Source organism: Lissotriton vulgaris, chromosome 1_1, assembly GCF_964263255.1.
Source record: "Lissotriton vulgaris chromosome 1_1, aLisVul1.2, whole genome shotgun sequence".
In the NCBI taxonomy this organism is placed as follows: Eukaryota; Metazoa; Chordata; class Amphibia; order Caudata; family Salamandridae; genus Lissotriton; species Lissotriton vulgaris.
Window position 1 is genome coordinate 1,095,621,277 of NC_141685.1, and position 15,670 is coordinate 1,095,636,946.

Consider the following 15,670-nt stretch of genomic DNA (forward strand, 5'->3'; position numbering starts at 1 on the left):
TCAACCGGTGGACATGGAATGGCTTAATTGATGGCACCCAGCAACATAGGAAACAGACGACAATGAGGCAAAGCAGCGTTTACACACAAAAGCAAACGTGTTGACTATATGGCATTCAGCTAAGGCCTGTTAACTTGTTCTGCACAGGAACACGCGAGTACGAGTCTCTCTCTGTGGGTTCAGTCGACTCTCTCCGAAAACCAGGATATGAGCTAAATTGAATGAAATTTGCCAGAACAGATGTTGAAAACACAGGCTTGTCCTGGACAGTCTGTAGGCCTAGTCACCAAACTTCAGAAAAGCTTTGCAAACTGCGCTCTAAAGCAACATTTCAGCATGTGTGAGTATTTATGCTTACTGGCACTTAAGTCCAATTCAAACCAAGGCCAATCCTATAAACCAATCGTGGCTGTCCCAAGCCGTGCCTTCCACAAGGGTTTCAGCCTTGAAACAGCACCGTATCGCTTGAGGTCATAGATATGGGGCCAGTTACATATTTCAACATATGACAATTGCTAGCGTTGCTCTTGCTGGCTATTTCAATAGTCCTGCTGACATATGCAGGTACTGTCCATTCCCAGTACAGCAGTCCAACGGAGAAGTTGTATTCTGTCCTTTCAAAAGTACAGCAGCATCACTGAGAAGTGCTCCTACTGCCCGAACTAGTACAGAAGCTCTGCTGAGAAGTGCTCGTATGGTCCATTACTAGTTTGAAGCCATAACTAGAGGTTGTGGTGCTGTTCTATTTCAATATAATAGTGCTGCTGGGAATTGCTGGACCCGTCTGTCAGTAGTAAAGTGGTGCTGCTTAGAAATATAGGTATTGTTCATTACAAGAACGCCAACCCTGCGGAGAATGTAAAATAGGCTATGTAATGAGTATAGCAGTTCTAATGAGAAGTGCTGCTGCTGTCCGTTACAAGTACAGAAGCCCTCTAAGAAGTTCTCACTTTACCATTACATGTATTGCAGCCCAGCTGAAAAGCGCAGGTACTAGCCATCCACATTGCCTGGGTATCGGCACTCAAAACCGAATATATAATTGATTCTTCCCCAGCTGCACTGGCTCTCCAGAGGTACTTGAATGGCAGAATGTTTTCTGAATTAATCACAGGTTAACCCCCTCGAGGTTTGTAAAGTCAACTGGCTGACAGGGTGTGGCAAAACTGCTGAACCTGTTGGACCGCCACAACCACACACAAAGGGAATGGCCCCAAAACAAACATGCTGCTGCGCAGAGGGCACCTGTCCAGTATCCACCTCCAAAAACTCACCAGGTGGACAGTCTGTTTTGTTTGGTTATCCTTAAGCACTGGGTTGAGAAATAAGGTGTTGTAGGATAAAAAACGTCAACGAGTACATAATACTTTAGAGCCTTGCAAACAAACAACAGAGTTCTGAAATCAGCCTATTTCTTTTTTGTGAGCCAGTGGAGTGTCAGTAAACCGCGCTAAGATGTGATATGTGTACACCAGTCAAGAACAAGGCAGGGGTAAGGTACTGACTCATTGAAGCTGGACTATGAACTTGGTAAAACAGCCTCCCTGGAGTCCATTGAAAAGCTCTATTCTGGAGATGGCCAATGATAGGATGAGGATGATCTTTTGGGAGTGATAGCTGCGGGAGGATGCCCTGAAGGATATGCAGAAGCTAAAGACACTTTGATGACGTTGCTCACTTGAAGGGTCAGTGGTAAGCTTCCGTTTAGGATGACTTCCAAGTCATGCACCTTGTGAGAAGGGTGTGGTGGACTTCTTTCCTTAAGAGCTTGTCCATTCAAATGGGAGTGTAGTCAAGTTGATGGAACACTGTAGAGGACTTTGGTCTTAGATATGTTAAAGGACAGCCAATTCTGATACATCCACCTTCAGAGTTATCAGCTTGCGCTTACTTTGTGTCGGTAGTTGCAGATGGCGGGCAACACCAATTATTTTTGGAGGCCTCGTCTTACGTTTGTACCATAAGACTTTCACCCAGTGAAAAGCAAAACAAGCATTTGCAATGCAACAGGTCTCGCATTCACATGAGTTTGAACTATTGGCATTGTAAATGACAATGCCTTTTATTTATGTTTTGAGTTTTAAAACGTGAATGAAAGTCATTGCCATTTACAATCCTAATTGCTTAAAACTCTCGCAAATGTGAAACCTATTGTATTGCAAATGCTTGTCTAAACATAATTCGGACGCGGTTCCCTCGCTGAGCCAATGATCTGTTCCTAGACCTAGAGGATGGAGACCAGATGCTGCTGATTATCTAGCGCCTGGAAAACAGCAACCACCTGTCCGAGGAGCTACTCACCAACATCAGCAGTGAGGAGCTTCTGAGGCCCATTCGGCTCATCTAAAAAAAAAAAAAGTCCCATTGATCTGCATTTATTTGTCCCTACTGAGATCCTTTATGCGCATAATACAGAATTAGCCTATTCCCTTTTATATGGCGCAGCATTGCTTTCTAGCTACGTTTGCACTGTATACATTCAAAAACATAAATATGTACAGTTCGACATTGAAGAAAAATGAAGAGCAAAAGCCACCGGAAAACAGTAAGATGTTAAAAGTTAAGTGAATAAAATGAGCATAGAAAAAGCATGAGTGACAAATAGGAAAACTGTCAGAAAGAGAAAGCAACAGAGCGAGGTCAGGCACAAAGCAGTTGCAACAGAAAAGCGGGAAACTATGAGGGATTTAGTGAAAGAAAAAATAGAGAGAAAATGGGCATAACATGGGAGGAAAAAGAGCTGGGAGGCCAGAGTGGAGTTAGGGTACATATGTAGTTCCTGGGTAGAATAAAGGTGTCACCAATACAACAATGACTGGGTCCTATAGGCAATTCCACATATCTCATACGTGTACCACGTATTGCAATTTGTTTTACAATTATCTCCCCTCAGGGTAGAGAGTATCACGTTTATTTTGCCACTATAAAATAACTTATATCCCAACTAGACAGTCTGTATGTATGACATTAGGGTGAATCTAATGTGAAAAAAGTGTGAGAAGGAAAGATGACACCTCACGGGCGAACCACCATCGGGATACCTGGTAGGTACTCACCAGATGCACCCTATTCTCATCATCGGCTGTCACCACAAGCGTGTGGTACTGGTGTATATGCGTAACAGCCAGCCCTGCTTTTTAAATTGATAGGGTGCACAAAGTAAAGAATAAAGTGTTAAAACTGTGCACACCTATGCATTTTAGTTACACTTTATGAGATTTTTCTATTTTCTCCCCTTTTTTTCACTGCACCTTCTTTTTCTATTACTCCTCTGTTGGACACATTTATTTCTGGTCTTGATGACAGCCGATGATGAGAACAGGGTGCATCTGGTGAGTACCTACCAGGTATCCCGATGGTGGTTCGCCCGTGAGGTGTCATCTTTAAAAAAAAAAAATAATAATTTTTGTCCTCATACGCCAGAAAAGATATTTCAGTATTGATTATACCGAGAATCTTTATGGATGCTCTTTTCGCAGACACCCAGTATGTATCTCACGGTACCGCCATGTTAACAGTCAGCTCAGTCTCCAAATTTTCCAGACCCTTAAACTGATCTTAGGGTGGTTCATTCCGGAAAAAGGCATAATCATTGGACAAAGTTGTTCATAGCCCATCGAGCCAATTAATGCAAGGAGTCCAAAAATGCTTCCTTCTCTTCCAGACCACTTTATCCAAACTAAGAGTATGCCTAATTGCCCTAATCCAATCTACATATGACGGTGCAATAGTGCTCACCCACAATTTACATATTTCCCTACGCGCTAGGATAATTAAATAAAGAAATAACTTATTTCTGTCTTGAGGTACTTCCTCATAATTAGAAGGGATTCCAAAAAAAACTTGTTGCGTACTAACCTGTATTTCATACCCAAAAAGGGCTTTCATACCTTCTTGTACTTCAAACCAAAATTCTCTAAGTGTGGGGCAGGTCATAAACATATGGAGGTCATCTGCTTTATCCAGATTGCACTTTGGACAACATGGAGTAGGCCCCTTCGAAAATTTGGCAAGCCTAGCCGAAGATCAGTATACTCTATGGAGAGAAAACAAGTGATTCCGCTTTAAATTGGCAGGTGAAACCGTAAGATGTAGTAAGTCAAAAGATACTTGCCATAAATTCTGCAAGTCGGCATCCAAAACTTGGTCCCTCCAAAGTTGTTCCGGAAGACCAAACCCTCCATCGTCTCCCTCCAGGTTTGTCCAATAAAGCACTGATGTTTTGAGGATTCTTGTTTTCTTCAATAAGAGTTCGTCCAAAACAGTCTTGGCGCCTTTATCCTCTGTCACAGCCTGGGCCCAGCTTTTAATTTGTAGATACTTAAATTTAGATACATTTTTATCTGTAAGAACAGAAATGTCCTCCCAACTCAAAAGGTTCTCTTCCAGCAATAACTGGCTCCATAATCTGATGTTTGCGCTCTGCAGAGTTATAGATAATAAGTCTTTAGTCCATTCTGGAGAGCCTGGCGAATCCCAGATTGGAGCCATAGCAGAATAATATGCAATGTTCAGCGCTTTCCTGATTCTGGCCCACACATATGTCTCGAAGGACATTTAATCGCACTTTTTTTTAAAAACGCATGTCGCCAAACTTAAACATAAATGCATGAGACCCTCCCTGAATCTCAGATAGCATAATTTGAAACAAAGTCTGTTTCTGTCTACCCTAGGGTATCAAATAAGCTTATTCCTGCCTTCAATAATAGGGTCCAGGCATATACTCTCAAATCTGGTGCACATAGTCCAACCTTGCTTTCTTTCTGCGGGCCTTTTTCCATGAGATTCTTATGCCTTTTGAGACCCAAATGAAAGAATTCAATTTAGCTTGGATCTTGGTTAGTCTGTTTTCTTTAAACGCAAGTGGAATATTCTGGAATATAAATATTATTTTAGGTAACAGCATTATTTTTACTATATTGATTCTTCCAATTAAGGTCAGGGGAAGAAATGACCAGCTTTTTAAAGATTCCGCCATTTCCTTCTCAATCTTTACAAGATTTTTTTCAGCAAGTTGATTTATATCCTGCGTAATTTGAATTCCCAGATATCTAATTTGATGTTTGAAAATTGGAATAGGGTTTACCTGGGTTATATTCCAGCACATACATTCTGATTTAGATTGATTAATCAGATATCCAGAAACTTGGCCAAACTGCTCTGCTGCTTTATATATAAGAGGAATTGATTTGATATGGTCTGAGGTATACAACATCAAATCATCCGCATATAGAGGGACTTTTTTCACCCAGTTATTATATTTGAAGGGTAGAATGTTTTGGTCATGTCTGATCTTTTCTGCAAATGATTCAATGTACAGATCAAAAAGCAAGGACGATAACGGACACCCTTGTCTTGTCCCTCTTTGGATTTTTATAGGAGGAGATAGACTTCCATTTATTAATAGTCTAGCTATCAGAGCCTGGTAAAATGCTGCTATTGCCCTACAAAAGTTTCTACCCAAATTAACCTTTTCTAGTACTTTGGCCAGGAATTCCCAATTAACGCGGTCAAAAGCCTTTGCGGCATCTAATGTAATAACCGCTAGTGGAACTTTATATTGAGAGGCAACATCAATTGCACCCACCAAAGCTTGTGTAAGATCTTGTATGGAGCGACCTCTGACAAAACCCTTTTGATCTAAGTGTAATAGGTGACCTGCTACCCCGTTTAATCTCTCCGCTAATATTTTTGCCATGAGCTTGTAATCTGAATTAAGAAGAGAGATTGGCCTGTATGAATCACACTGGGATGCTCTCTTCATTGGTTTTTAAAATAAGGACCACTATGGCATTGTTCCAGGAAATGGGAATTTTGCCTCCTTCCTCGTATATAGAGGTAAATAGCAAGTTCAAAACTGGAATGACTACCGGTGCTAAAACTTTATAGATCTCAGAAGGTAGACCGTCCGGGCCCGGGGCCTTACTTCTATTGGCAGAATCTATTGCCGAGGCTATTTCAGTGGAGCTAATCTCTCTATTAAGATTGCCCGAAGCCTGGTCATCCAAAGCTTGAACCTGGTATTGGTTAAGCCATGACTGAATTAGTTGTTGTTGTGGAAGTAAACCTTCTTTATAGACTTCATCAAAGTGATGGTAAAAAGCCTGTTTAATATTTGCTCTATTGTCTGAGATCACATCCGTGTTAGTGATCTGTACTTCCTTAATATTACTCTTCTTGATTTCCTTTTTTGTTTTCCAAGCCAAGAGCTTTCCACTGGCCTCTCCATATTCAAAATGTGCTAATGAGCTAGCCTGCCATCGTTTCCTCAGCCTTCCATCTAATACCTGCTCCAACTGTGTTTTACAAATTATCAGGTCTTTTTTACTGTTATCTCCATCTGCAAGACTGGGATCAGATGCAGCTTGTTGGAGGACCTTGATTTTTGCTTCAAACTGTGAAATTTGCGCCTTATATGCTGTGTGTTTTGCAACCTGAAATGCTAGTAGCTGCCCTCTCAAAAAGGCTTTATATGTAACCCAGACAACCGGGAGTGTAGCTGTACCTAAGTTAAGAGTAAAGAACTCATTTGATTCCTCAAGCGATTTATCTATTACTTCTTCCTCCAACAGAATGCTTCTGTCTATAGTCCATCTCTTGACCAACTATGGACCTGACAATTTTAAGGTTTGAGTAACCGCTGAGTGATCAGAAATGTGGGCTCCAAGATGTTTTATCTCCTCCACTTGCTGGCCTAGGTGTTCTGCAATTAAGAAAAAATCTAATCTAGATTTATGTTGTAATTTCTTGTTGTGGAATGTGAATTCTCTTTTTGTGACTTTTTTTGTCGCCAAATATCTTTCCAACCGAACTGAGTGATCGCGTTAAGTAATACAGCCCTGGTTTTAGGGTTATGGGAGAACCTTACAGTGGGTGACTTATCCAACTGTGGGTCAAGTACTAAATTAAAATCCCCTACAAGAATCACCGGATCCTCAAAATCTAAATGTTAAACAAAAAGATCTTTGAGAGGAAGGGTATCATCCAGATTTGGACCGTAGTATCCTACGATCGTGAATTTATATGAATAATGCTTTATTTTTGCTATAACCCATCTCCCCTTTTTATCAGACTTTGACTGTAACAGAGTAATCTCAGAATTAGATTTAATCAATATAGCCACCCCCTTAGTAGAGGTTTGTTGCGAGGTAGTTATCACCTGTTGGATCCATTTTTTCTTCATAGAGATATCTCTTAATTCTTGTTCGGTGGAGCGGGTCTCTTGTAAAATAAAAATATTTTCAGGTACGTCCTTTAAATAATGAAGAATTCTCTCTCTTTTATGCTTAACCCGTAACCCGTTCACATTCCACAACAAAATCTTCATATATGATGAAGGAGCTATCCTACCTTGCGCAATTTCTCCTTCCAAGAATATGAACAATTACATTTTGAATATGGCGATTTGGACATTTTTTTTTTTCCGTGAGGGGTCACCTTGCCTTCTCACACTTTTTTAACATTAGATTCACACTAATGTCATGCATACATACTGTCTAGTTGGGATACAAGTTATTTTACGTTGGCAAAATAAACGTGATACTCTCTACCCTGAGGGAGATAATTGTAAAACAATTGCAATATGTGGTACACGTATGAGATATGTGGAATTGCCTATAGGACCCAGTCATTGTGTTGTATTGGTGACTATATGAATGGAGGGCGACGTGGGTCCTTTTTCCCCTCTGTGCTCCTTATTGTGTATATAGAATAAAGGTGTGACAGACAGGAGCTATGGAGACTGAGGAGAAGGGCAGAAACAGAAAAACAATAGACCAAGAAAAAGAAACCAAATAGGAGCAGATTGAAAGAAGGACTTGGAAGATGAGCAGTATCTAATGGGATATTTTATAGACGAAAAATGAGATCTCGGTTTTAACGTAGCAATAAAAGAACATGCAGATTTCTATTTGGGAGATATGTGCCTGCAGGAATGGGCATCCTACGCCTCTACAAGAGGTACTGTGAGTACATATCCAGTCACACACTTTTCTCTTCCAGACATGAGCATAGCTGTTAGTGAATCTCGACACTTTCAGGAGCAGAGTTTTGAGAGAATCTATGCTTTTTGCAGAAGTAATATTTGGAGTATTATTTTCAACAGGATCCGGATATAGGCACTGGAATTAGAGGTGCAGGTGGAGCTGCAGCACCCCAAAATACCTATGCTGGAGTTCAAAACGCAATTGAGCAATAAAGGTGTATTTAACATGTATTTTTATATAGTTTCATTTGTGTCTGTTCAGTTAATACAGATTACTTGATGCAAACGCACACACACTGCAGACAGCCACCGCACGCGCACACACACACACTGCAGACAGGCACCACACACATACAGCAATGGCATACCATCTAACACTGCCCTACAGTTTTGTGACTCCGGTTTGCCCTTGGTCATTACCCGAAGAGCTTCTACAGAAAAATGCAACAGCTCGGAGGGCTGCACCTCTAGCAACGGCACCAGGGCAGGTGCCTCAGTCAGGACAGGAACCTGCTTGGCCATCGTCCCTGCACCGTAACGGCACGGCGCCATTAGCTCCACGGCAACCTGAGTCACATACCTAAGGAGAGCAGCCTTGACTCCATCCACACACTCATCAGGAATAACAATCTCCGTGCACCTTTCATGATTAGCAGTGCAATGCAAACCTTATGAAGGTATTTTTGCCCTGATGAGTCTTACTACACTCCAGGAAGATCAAAGAGCGAGCCTGGCCTCAAGAAAGGGGCACAGCTGCAATTAAAGTGAAAGCAGAGTACGGGGCGCTTTAACCCCTTCGGTGCTCGTGACGAGACCAGCTCGTCATGAGTCACGTGGAGCTGTGCTCATGACGAGCTGGCCTCATCATACCGGCGCAGCTCCGCCCACGCTCTATTAATTTCCCACCTGTGCGGGCAAATTAATCAGTGGGCGGGGTCGTGACGAGACCAGCTCATCATGAGCACAGCTCCACCGCGACTCATGACGAGCTGGTCTTGTCACGAGCACCGCGGCGCAGTGCTCAACCCCCGCACCGTGGGGGAATTACCCCCGCAGCTAAGGGGTTAACAAAAAGAAGTATTTGTTTGTCAACTTGTCACACAAATGCTTTTGTTAGTAAATGCACCTCATGCCGCGGTTTCCCTTTAATGGCGGCAGCGCCCCTTTCCTCACATGCAAATCATCTAAGGAACGGACGCAGATGCCATTAAAGTGAAAGTGCAACATGGGGCCGTTTAAAACGAAAAAGTTAAAAGAAAATAAAAACATGCAGCCACGTTCGGTGCCGCAAATAAAGCAAAGACATGGCCGCCACTGTACGAGCGTGCCGTGCTGTGAAGAACTTATTTTTTCAAACAGTGGGGGTGAGCGTGTCATGCCGCACAGCATGCAGGAGAAAACCATTTAAGAAAATAGTGCCTGGATGCTCTAATTAAAGCCTACAGAGTAACAACACATGTAACGGGGTGTCCTCATGGTAGGTTACAAAATGAGTCAAGATGGGACTACTAAGCCTATTGACCAATGAATAGCCATCGTTTCCACAGAACAATGACACAAGCCAACAAAAAATATGGGCGGAGCTTCAAGTCCATACCTGAACACAGCATGCCTTGCAGAGCAGCGCATGCGCTGCCCAGGTGCAACCTAAAAACCAGGGATCAAAAAACCTGCAAGAGTGAGCTAACTAGACAAGAAATGTCGGGTGGAAGAGAGAGATGAGGTGGAATCAAGGACAGGCAGCCTTTCGGCAACAGCCCGCTCCCAAAAAACAGTGGTGAGCGCGCCAACAGGGTCTGGCTAGGCTCTAAGAGCTCATGCACGCGCTGAGCCTTTATAAATATTTATCAAGTGAACCATGCCACCATGTAAAAATATAATAAATTCTCTTCAAAATTCAAAAAAGTGTATTTCTTTAACACATGAAAGTGTTTCACCTTAGAACAACCGATTATATAACTGTATTGAGAGGCTTTTATAAAAAGTGATCATTTTCAAAGATCAGCTTATAAACATTCCCTACCCCCCCTAACAAAATATGCCATTAGTGAGCTAAGGGAAAGTCCGTTATCAAACGCTCCCTATATAGGGACTGGTTTCTTATTATAAGTGGAGCAACAACCGCAAGAGATTATTGTACTGGTGCTCTCATACGTAATAATAAAGAAAAAGGATGCTCGGTGAAACAAATAGCCTAGTATCAAAACATTTGGTAAAGCAGAGAAGCAAGGACTGATTCCAAGTTCAATGGTTTCACTTTGTGTAATTCAGCAACTAAACGGCTATCCTTTCTCCTCTCCTTTTTACATCAAATGTTAACACTTTGTCTTTAATTGCTGATGTATGGGGATAGAGCGCGGGTGGCAGGAAAAAACTACATGAAAGTCCTGTCCATTTTCAGCTCGAGGTTTCAAGAAGACCGCAAGCTAAGCCACAGCCAGTCATTTGGTTCAACCATCGTCGAGCTTTCAGTGGCTCACCCACATCCACTAAGAAACACATTGTGCTCTGCACTTTAAAAAAAAGAATACAAATTAAGCACAGGCTACATTCAAGCCCTTCACATGTGTTTGTGAAGGTCTGCCTGCATGGGTACATGGTCTCTGGAAATGTAGAAATTAGCGAATGGGCCAACTAAACAAGAAATTTAAAGGGAAACAAGAATTGACAAGACTAGCCTATGCAAGAGCTATTAGTTTTGCTAATATGTTTTAGCCAAGTCGTACCTCAGAGTGGCTGCTGTTCAGCATGGCTAAAAGTTAGTGGGGTAAAGGACAGTGGCATGGAGTGGACTGTCGTAAAGTGGAGTAGAGGGGAGTGTTATGTTATGGAGTGGCAGAGAGAGTTGTGGAGTGACGTAGAGTGGCGTAGACTGGAGTAGTGTAGGAGAGTGAGGTGGCAGAAAGTGTAGTAGAGTGTGGTAGAGTTCCGTGTCAGATTGAAATGGCAAACAGTAGAGTGGTGGAATGGAGCAAAGTGGACTAGTGTGTCATAAAATACAGTGGAACGGAGTAGCACAGACGTAGTTACGTAGAGAATCAAAGTGGAGTAATACCATAGAGTGGAGTACAGTGGAGTGTCGTAGAGTGGCTTAGAGTGAAATGGCGCAAAGTACAGAGTTGCAGAGTAGATTGGCATACAGTGCATAGGTTTTGGGTAAAGTGGTATAGATGGTATTGGCATAGAGAACAGTGATGTAGAGTAGAGTGGGGTAGAATGCAGTAGAGTAGAGTGGCGAAGACTAAATTTCTGTGGCGTAGAGTCCAATATTGTAGAGTCAAGTGCCACAGAGTGGAGCAGTGTAGGAGAGTGGGATGGCATAGAGTGGAGCACTGTGTTGTAGAGGCGAGTGGCATAGAGAGTCAGAGATACAGTGGAATGGTGGAGTGCTGCAGAGTGGAGTAGTGGGTCGTAGAATAGGTTGGAAAGAAGTGGCATGGAATGACATGGACGGAGATGTGTAGAGCGTTGTAGAGTCGAGTAGTGTTGTAGAGTGGAGTAGACTTTAATGCAGGAGAGCGTCATAGACTGTAGTGTTGTAGAGTGGAGTTTCGGAGAGTGGCCCGAAGTGGTATAAAGTACAGTGGTGCAGAGTAGATTGACGTAGACTGCAGTGGCATCGAGAACATTCATTTTGAGCTAAATGGTCTAGACTGCATTGGCATACAGTGCAGTAGAGTGGTGCAGAGTAGATTGCAGTGACGTAGAGTGGGGTAGATTGGTCTAGAAGGCCGTTGGGTAGAGTAGATTGTTTCAGAGTAATGTGCCGCGGCGTAGAGTGGAGCGGTGTAGGGTAGAGTGCAGAGGTATAGAGTAGCGGAGAGTACAGTGAGACGAGGTGAAGTGCAGTGGTGCCGAATAGATTAGAGTGGAGTGGCATAGAGTGGAGTGGCACAGAGTGCAGTGGCGCAGAGTGCAGCGGCGCAGAGTGCAGCGGCGCAGAGTGCAGCGGCGCAGAGTGCAGCGGCGCAGAGTGCAGCGGCGCAGAGTGCAGCGGTGCAGAGTGCAGCGGTGCAGAATAGACCGGCAGAGAGTGCAGTCTTGCAGAGTAGAGAGATGTAGAGTGAAGTGTTGTAGAATGCATTGGCATATAGTACAGTGGTGCAAAGTACAGTACAGTGGTGCAGAGTGCAATAGTGTAGAGTGGCGTGTTGTAGAGTAGCATAGAGTGTTGTAGAGTAGAGTAGTATAGAGTAGAGTAGTATAGAGGGGAGTAGAATGTCAGAGTGGAGTGTCAAAGAGTGGAGTAGTGTAGGAATGTGAGATGGCATAGAGCAGAGTAGAGTGTTGTAGAGTTGAGTGTCAAAGTGAAGTGGCATAGAATAGAGTGGAGTAAAGTCGCATGGAGTGGCATAAGCGGAGTTGCTTAGAGAGTGGAGTAGTGGCATAGTAGGGTGGAGTAGAAGTTTAATGGAGTAGAGAGTCACAGTATAGTAATGTAGAGTGAAGTGGCAAATAGTGGTGCAGAGCATATTTGTGTAGAGTGCAGTGGCGTTGAGTGCATTGGTTTTGAGTAAAGTTGTGTAGACTGCATTGGCGTACAGTGGATTAGAGGTAAATGGTGTATAATAGATTGCAGTGACAGAGTTCAATGGCGAAGAGTGGAGTGGCTCAGAGTGGAGTTGAGTGGCTTAGAGCGCAGTGGTGCAGAGTAGATTATTTCAGAGTAGTGTGAAGTGGCGGGGAGTAGTGCAGGGTAGAGTGTAGTGGTGCAGGGTAGAGTGTAGTGGTGCAGGGTAGAGTGTAGTGGTGCAGGGTAGAGTACAGAGGTGTAGAGTAGCATAGAGTGCAGTGGAGTGGTGCAAAATAGATTATTGTGGCGAAGAGTGAAGTGATGTAGAGTGTAGTGACAGAGTGCTGTGGTGCAGAGTATAAGGTGGCACTGCATTACGTGGCGCAGAGTGCAGTCTTGCAGAGTAAAGGGGTGTAGAGTGCACTGGTGCAGAGTAGAGGGGTGCAGAGAGCAGTGATGCAGAGCATTATGGTATAGAGTGACGTTGCATAGCGTACAGTAGTGTAGAGTGCAGCTGCGGAGAGTGTTGTAAGCTAGAGTGGCATACAGTGCAGTGGTGCAGAGTAGTTGGTATAGAGTTCATTGGTTTTGAGTAAAGTGTTGTAGAATGCATTGGGGTAGAGCGCCGTGGCATAGAGTGGTGCAGAGTGGAGTGGTGTAGAGTGGTGCAGCATAGAGTGCAGTGGCACAGAGTGGAGTAGAGTGGCACAGACTGCACTCGGGTAGAGTAGATTGTTTCATAGTAAAGTGAAGTGGCAGAAAAAGGAGTGGTGCAGGGTAGAGTGCAGTGGCATAGAGTAGTGGGGTAGAGTGCGGTGGCATACAGTGCAATGTTGCGGAGTAGAGTGGAGTCATGCAGACTAGAATGGAGTTACCTAAACTGAAGTTGTGTATGGGCAGTGGTGAAGAGTTCAGTGGTGCATAATAGAGTGGGGTAGAGTGTACTGGCACAGAGTAAAGTGATGCACATTAGAGAGGAGTAAAGTGCAATGTCATAGAGGGCTGTGGTGCACAGTAGATTAGAGTGGCATAGAGTGTAGTGACGTAGAGTGCTTTGATGTAGAGTGGCATAGAGCGGTACAGAGTAGAGTGAGGTGGCATAGAGTGCAATCGCATAGAGTGATGTGGCATAGAGCAGTGTGGTACAAATTAGAGTGGAAGAGTTCAGTGGCAGAGAGTGCAGTGTCGCAGAGTACACTCTTGTAGAGTGCAGTATTGTGGTGTAGAGTACCGTTGCATACAGTGCAATGCTGCAGAGTAGATTGGTGTAGAGTGCAGGTGCATAGTGTTCATTGTTTTGAGTAAAGTGGCATAGAGTGAAGTGGCGAAGAGTGCAGCAGCATGGAATAGAGTGGCACAGAGTGGAGTGGAAATCAATAAAGTTAAAGGAGGCCCCCTTAACTGTCAACTTTGGGACAGGGGAGAAAGCTTAGAAAACCATCAAACGTCCCACAGGTTTACCCAACAATGGGTAGGAGATGGATTAGTAATGCGTTTTTGCAATGTTTAGCAATACCAGTCATGTACTTCTACTAATTACCAAAGTGTGAGATGCAAGTCATAAACACAATGTTATACTCATAAGCCAAACAATAATTATATATTATATATTTTTGTCTATTCATTCAAACAAACATTTTATCAACACAGTTACAAATCATTAAAAAACGTAACCGAAACGCCGCGTCAACCCCTGTTCCTTCGAACTTTTAACCTGATGCTTATGTGATGTTTTTTTAAAACCTTTTATGAAATGTTATAACGTACGTTTTTTAATGATTTGTAACTGTGTTGATAAAATGTTTGTTTGAATAAATAGACAAAAATATATATATATTTTTTCCTAATAACACTATGTTTTGATTGGTTCTTTATATTTGACGTACTGTGTGCTTCATTGGTGCTATATCTATAATTATTGTTTGGCTTATTTTTTTATTTTTTTTGAAAATATATTTTTATTGCAGGAATCAGCAAACTGTTACATATATGACCAGCATCAGAAATACACTGAAATCAATCGACTGCATCCCGTCCACCCCCCGCAGCACGTTTTTATACACGATCATTCAGCCCACAGTGCAAAAGTCGGGCGATAAAATCCAGTGGGGGTTCCGCAGGAGCGAAAGGCTGGTCCGGATAATCCACTGTCCGTCCTCTGCTTTTCTAAACAAGCCCCCAAACCCAAAAGAAAGTCCCACCCACAAAACACTAACTTGCAAAGAAATCCCTCCCCCACCCAACCCCGCCATCAGTGTATGGTAGCAGCCGCAATAGGATTCGTGAGAGGACCCAAGATGAGCGTTTCAGAAACAGAAAACACCATCGCCTATCGGGACTCAGGGCGCGCTGCTGTCTCACTATCAGAGTCGCTGGGGGCGCAATAGTCTCTGAGGGCCTGCACTAGTGTCTCCCATTCCAGCGCTGCCTACTGTGCTTTTTCGTTACGTTGTCTCCCAGCCAGTTGGTATCTCAGCGTGCTTTCCCCCGCCGCCCACTTCAATAGTTCGCTATGCCACCTGCTCCCAGTCGGACCAGCTCGTGCCTTCCAGTTCCTGGTCACCTCTCGTTTGGCCAAGAGAAGCCCTAAATCAATAAATTTACTGAAAATTTTGTTTTTGGGGGTATGTGGAAACCAATGCAACAGACCCACCGCCGCATCAACCGATAGGGGTCTCCCTGTCACCTCCGTCAGGGTCTTCTCCACCTCCACCCAGTAGGAGGATAGACCCGGGCAGGCCCACAACATATGGAGGAGGTCTGCCTCTGGCGCCGGGCATCTGGGGCAGGTTGCCGAGCCCGTGGCGAAGTACTGTTGGATTTTCGCCGGGGTCAGGTATGCCCGATGGAGTACATAATAGTGGACCAACTGAAAACGGGCGTGGCGCGTCCCCTTCCAAGCTCGCCGCACGAGCTGAGACCAGGTCGCTTCTGGGATTTCCCTGCCTATGTCTGCCTCCCAACGGACCTTGAGGGTCGTAAGGGGGGTCAGCCCTTCATTGATCAATCTACCGTAGAGGCAGGTGACCGCCTTCACCGTGCCCGCAGACATCATGACGTATTGGCACACCGGAGACGTAGGAGGTTCCTCCTGTCCGCCTTTCCAATGCGCCTGGATCGCACGGACCAGGGCCGAGTGCAACAGGAAGTCTCCGGGGGGAATCTCGAAGCGG

The 15,670-nt window shown here is 43.9% G+C and overlaps 1 protein-coding gene across 4 annotated transcripts in view; it reads right to left on the reverse strand.

Annotated features, from left to right (window-relative positions):
- The window catches only part of CSDC2 (cold shock domain containing C2), a 186,191-nt gene that overhangs the window by 120,754 nt on the left and 49,767 nt on the right, over positions 1–15,670 (reverse strand). The window contains exon 1 of one of the 4 annotated variants that reach the window (XM_086963508.1): positions 3,859–3,879. The exons of the other annotated variants lie outside the window; for them this stretch is intronic. The gene's annotated coding sequence lies outside the window, so the exon portion shown is untranslated. Of the gene's footprint in view, positions 1–3,858; positions 3,880–15,670 lie in introns of those variants that run through there. 4 annotated transcript variants of the gene reach the window in all.